Source organism: Limulus polyphemus, unplaced genomic scaffold (genome assembly GCF_000517525.1).
Source record: "Limulus polyphemus unplaced genomic scaffold, Limulus_polyphemus-2.1.2 Scaffold1312, whole genome shotgun sequence".
Classification (NCBI taxonomy): Eukaryota; Metazoa; Arthropoda; class Merostomata; order Xiphosura; family Limulidae; genus Limulus; species Limulus polyphemus.
The window spans coordinates 37667-43468 of record NW_013666922.1 but is presented as its reverse complement, the minus strand read 5'-3'; the positions used below and the strand labels follow the sequence as shown (position 1 = coordinate 43468).

Below are 5802 nucleotides of genomic sequence, written 5' to 3'. Positions count from 1 at the left end.
TCGATACCCGTGGTGGGCAGAGCACAGATAGCCCATTGTGTAGATTTGTGCTTAATTACAAACAAACAAACTTATAGTGTTTTTTTAAAAACTTTTACGTTTGTTAAAACATTTTAATAAACGTTTCCATAATTAGAACTTATTGATTCTAATAAATAAATGTTTGTTCTATGTTGCGTTTTTTTTAGAAAGTAGCTTATTGCTAAGGAATAGATACAAATACACCATTCGTCATTTTGTTTGAACGCTTTTCTGGAAAAGTCATTTACTTACTTAGATGAAAATTCGTTGAAATGATGAAATTTTGATTCACTCCATAAACACGTATATATAGAAATTTAGGCGGCTTTATAAGAACGATAAGCTTTAGTTCTGCTCAGCCAATACTGTGAAATAGTCATTGTTAATATTCCGACATTTTAAAGGTGTTTTTCAAAGGGACTATTTTTACGGCTGCCATTTTGTTTCATTACGATTTCTACTACTAAGTACTACCTTACTTAATATTAGTAGTCGCTGACAATGTTTCCTTTGTGATTGAAATCAAATATATTTTTTTTCAAAAAGTTTCAGCTACCAAAGACCGTAAGATTTTCATCTTTTTACAACAACATCAGAATTTAACAAAGTTTTTGAACTAATATTTTGTGGAGTCTAACATATACATTGACTAGATTACAACCAAAAATTGGCATTTCTGTAACACGTGTCAAACAACGTGAATGTTTTGTTTTGAAAAGAGTTACTAAATCTTCCTGAGATGTATATATATTGAATAACCAAACTAAAAAGTTGTGCTTAACAAAGAGTTGTACGGGCAGTTATGAAATAAATATGGAATATTTCTTTTTTCTCTTAAAAAGGATCTAAGCGTACTTTGCCCAGGGCTTCGAACTTATTCATACAGATGAGTGAAAAAGGGTGTTAAACTCTTATTCACATAAAGTTGGAAAACAGTTTTATACTGTATTAACAACGAGTGAACGCTCTAAGGCTGGTTCATGGTGTCTAATATATTTATCTAAATTAAGAGGGTGGTCTGAATAGTTGTATTAATAAATTAATAACAATATGAAAGAGAAATACACTTAAAGTGCAAAGTTGTGTTCTTACGTTAGATCTTATGAGTTACCAAAATAAAAAGTGTTTATTGTTGTTAGGCCTAAGTACGTAGAACAAAATAGGAGACAGAAACTGTCAAGAAAAATACGAGCACCTTCCAGAATTGTATTTTTATAACATGATTGTGTCGTAGAATTTAAAAGTTTGTCACACAGAGCAAAGTATCAATATTTACTTCTGATTTAAATAAATGATCTAATTTGAGAACCTAAATCATAAGAATATTAAACGTTCTTGATAACAAAGTAAAGTTTTTAATTATTTGAACAACTGTGTTATCAAAATCAATGGTTTATTTAAATAGGTTTTTTGGACTTTTCATGAAATATAATAAACATTATGAACGTCTTTTTATAACAAGAAATAATTAATTTCAAATTGGTAATTTTTTATTATTTATATTCTGATATTTTAGATTAAACGTGCTTTTGTTAAACTTTTAGATATTGAACACGTTTTAAATACTTCTCTTATGGGTTTTGTTTTAAAAATTTTGATGATGGCTTATTTTTTTAATTTGGTTCAATGTTTCTCAATTAGGTTGGGAAGAAAGAAATATAAATTGAGAAAGCAACCCGACAAACAAATAAATCTAAAATTATATCAGAATAATTGTTTTCTGATTTATTTTGTAATCTTTCCTCGAGAAGTTTAACTTTTATATATCTTATTATAATGGAGTTTGCGATGTATACATCCAAAACTTGAAACTACCTCACCGATCATCACCAATCATAACTGGGTAATATTCTTATAACTGAGTAGTATTTTTATAGCTGAGCAATAAATAAAACAACTGATATTTCCATAAAAATGATATGTTTTAGATTTAACCTATAGAAATGTTTGTTTGTAGTTAAAGACAAAGCTATACGATGGGCTATTCGTACTATGCCCACGACGGGTATCGAAACGCGGTTTCTAGTGTAGTAAATCAGCAGACATTCCGCTGTTCCACTGGGGTGCACAAAAAAAGAGGAACAAGTTTCTTATATAAAGCAATTAAAAAACAAACTTTTTTTTTAAAAAAAAGAAAAAATTATTTGTTTTTCTTTAGTGAAAATCTCATGAGTGTTGCAACAGAAAAGCAAAGCGCTTTCATTGATAACTGCGTCTACAAACAAATACTTTAATAAAATCTACTCTGTGATGCAATGCTATGATGACAGATCATTTGTGAACTAAAATTTCAATGAAACCCTTTTTCTCATGGATAGTGAACGTTATTGAATGTTAAGTATGAGTACATTGTTGTAGAACTATCAGACAATTTCAGAAAAAGCCGCTGGCCCAATAGCCTTCCGCCGGAACTAATAGTTGGGTATTTCTGCTAGTTTTAAAAATAAAACTATATTGTTTTAAGCTATAATTTCAATATTTTCTGTTATATGTTACTAGAGGGCGTATGAGGTTAAGATATAGTAAATTCAACTAACATTTCAGACGGGTACAATATTTATTAATGCCAGTAAGCAGTTTGTTCAGGGCCAATCAATTAGTGAAGTAGTGAATGAGTGATAATTGTTTATCTAAGAAATGGTAATTAAGTTAGATGTATGTTTAGTAATTTATATTGAAACGTTGTATTTGAGCTTAGGCCTACATTTCTTTGTGGAGCTAGTGTTGAAATGTTATTTGTGAACTTATGTGTACAAGTGAAAGTAACCTGTAGTAAATCTAAAGAAATAAATAAACTAATTTGTTATCGTTACGCGACCTGGAACTAGCCTTAGTTTTAACAAATATTGTAAACTAACACATCAAACGCTGCGAAACTGTATATATATATATATATATATATATATATATATGTTTGTGTGTGTGTTATTCCAGTCCAAATAACGTAGAGGAATAAAACCAATACACGCCTCTTGTTTGTTCATCTGGTTTTACAGATGTCCAGGAATATTTCCGTCGTTTTAAATCGTGAAACTTAAATTGCCGTCTCAGCGCATATTCGTGTGTTCGTGTGAATTTAAATTTCCAGGGTGCCAACATAATACCAGTTTTTCAATTGTAGCTAGATAAGTGCTATTGTTTAACAGTTTAATCGCTCCTGATGACTAGCTGCCTTCCCTCTAGTCTTTCACTGTTAAATTCAGGACGGCTAGCGCAGATAGCCCTCGTGTAGCTTTGTGCGAAATTCAGAACAAACCAATTTACTCTTTAGAGGTTAATTATCGACCGTTTTGAATCAATGTGTTAAGAATGCAATATTTTCCATTTACTGCCATTAAGACGACTCTTAGATTTTATTGCTCTCCTAGGCCTTAAAGTGGCCAGACAAATGGAGCAACTGGCCTGACATTCACAGTAATGCAGCGTTGTCATAAATCTCTCATTTAACTCTAATCCGTGCGGATTGGAAGGGTAACTGTGATAGCGTTATGGTTGGAAAGTGTTTCCAATCAGTTTAGTCGAATTTCTAGAAAGTAAAAGTTTTGTGCTGCATGTGGTCGGCGATATCAAATTGCACATTTAACTTACCCGTCAAGTAAGAGATGCGTTACCTAATAATTACAGCTAGGTGTCGTAAGAAATCCCAGCAAAACTCTGGAGCTAAAGTGTTTTTGTTACTTATGAAGTTAGGTTTTCGTGCCATTTGCAATCACGTAATTTCTTCCATCATCAATGTCACGAAACGCTCACAGCCCTTCCTTCGCTAGTCGTTTACCCATGAAGCAAATCTTACCGGTTCTCCTGTTATTGCGTAAGTAACTCACTTGTCTATAGTTATAGAAATAATAACATAACACCACTTAAAGTGTGGTGTTATGTTATTATTTATAGGTGTGGTGTTATCTATCTGTCTGGGATAGATAATATGGAATATGACACAACGCCGAAACAGTATTATTTTTACAGAGTGTTTATTCGATGGCTTAGTGTTTGTAGCTTCCAATTACACTAAAATTTCTATTATTTCATATATACATTTTTTTTCCGGCTTAACTAATAGTCAACATTGATTTTTATATAAATGCATGACAATGCCACTATCGCAAACAAATACGTCAGACTAACAGAAGGCCAGATTTTGCTTTTTCAAGTGCATGGACTTATTTGAATGCCTTTGTAAACGGATAATGAAATCCTATCGATAGAGATTTCAGTTCTAAGCATCAAGAATCGTCCATACTTGTCACGTACAATTTACTTAACGAACAACTAAATTGCGACGATAGAGGGCTAGATGTTCTGGCTCATTGGCTTCATTAAAACCAGTCCTATGACGATTGAGTTTGCTAGATATTCTCTGACTTTTTATCTTTGTTCGTTACTTTACAGTTGTTGTTTTTTATTTCAGGGGCTTATGTTGACTCTTACAAAACAAGAAACATAGTTCACAGACTCTATTCCATATCGGTAATGACAATATTTTTAACGAACAATGTCTTAGAATGTGTCTCTTATCCTTTGGGTCGCTGTTTTTTTGGGTTTTTTTTCGCAAACCTACATAGTCGTCTATTAATGCTAATTGCCCCCCCCCCAAAAGAAACGTAACTATGAAGTAATAATATTAAACAATTAAAAATGATCAGAACAACTGTAAGAGAGAAAGGACATTTGATCAAGATTTTATTCCAAAAGCTCGTTGGAGATCAATCCCACTGAAACGTGTGTGTTTCAACTAGTTTTGTGTTAACGTTAGCTAAAAACATTTAAATGAATAGTTAGAATGAAGAGAAAAAAACGATTTGTAATATAGCTGGCAATATAAAGGTGCAAGGTTCAATCTGTGACATGATATTGAACATGCTTTACATTATCAGTTCTAGGGCGTTATAGCTGTGACAGTCAATTCCACTATTTAGATACGAATAATCGTGTGGGCGGCGGGTACTGCTGAATTGTTACTCTCTCTCTCTGGTAGCAGTTATAAATTAGGGGTGACTATGACTAAGCAGTAGGATCCCTTCTTTGGACGTTTAACCCATATGTTGCATATTATTAAACGAAAAAGTGTGTTATAGTTAAAAAATCGTCTGAAGTTATTGTCACGATAAAAACTTTTATATAGGGAAAATGTAAGTCAAAACTGCTATGGTGAATACTACTTGAAATTTAAATAGTTTTTCAACATTTAACCGCACATCGAACCCAGCGGTATGTGTGCGGACTTACAACGCTAGAAACCGGGGTTCGATACCCGTGGCGGGTAGAGCACAGATAGCCCTTTGTGTATCCTTGTGTTTAACTACAAGCAAACATCGAACCCAAGGTATGGTGAAATAACAACTTACAATTTTAAATAGCTTGTTAACATTTAACCACGCATTGAATCTATAAAAAACTAAAGTACGGACTTCGTAAAAGAAAAGTTATTTAGAGATGTTACTAAGAAAATAATGAGAAAAGGTAGTGGCTTGTCAACATTTAATCGCACATCTAACCCAAAGTGTGGCGAAATACCACCTTAAAATTCTAAATAGCTTGTCAACATTTAACCACGCATCTAACCCAAGATGTGGCGAAATACTAACTTACAATTCTAAATAGCTTGTCAACACTTCATCCTCATAGAAACCATTTAGTGGTCAGGGTCTTGCCAAGGGTAATGCGAGCAGTGCGTTTTGCTGAAATACTTCAAGTTGAATTTTTCTACGTATTAGTATAATCTAAGCTATATACACTGAGTGGTCACAAGTAGATAGACACCTAATTTTTCGTCATTTAATT

At 32.6% G+C, this 5802-nt stretch overlaps 1 long non-coding RNA gene across 1 annotated transcript in view; it reads left to right on the top strand.

Annotated features, from left to right (window-relative positions):
- The first annotated feature begins 3585 nt into the window (after positions 1 to 3585).
- LOC111086669 overlaps positions 3586 to 5802 on the top strand; it is a 9905-nt gene continuing 7688 nt past the window's right edge. Inside the window, exon 1 of the long non-coding RNA XR_002611403.1 lies at positions 3586 to 3832. This is a non-coding gene — a long non-coding RNA (uncharacterized LOC111086669). The remainder of the gene's footprint in view (positions 3833 to 5802) is intronic.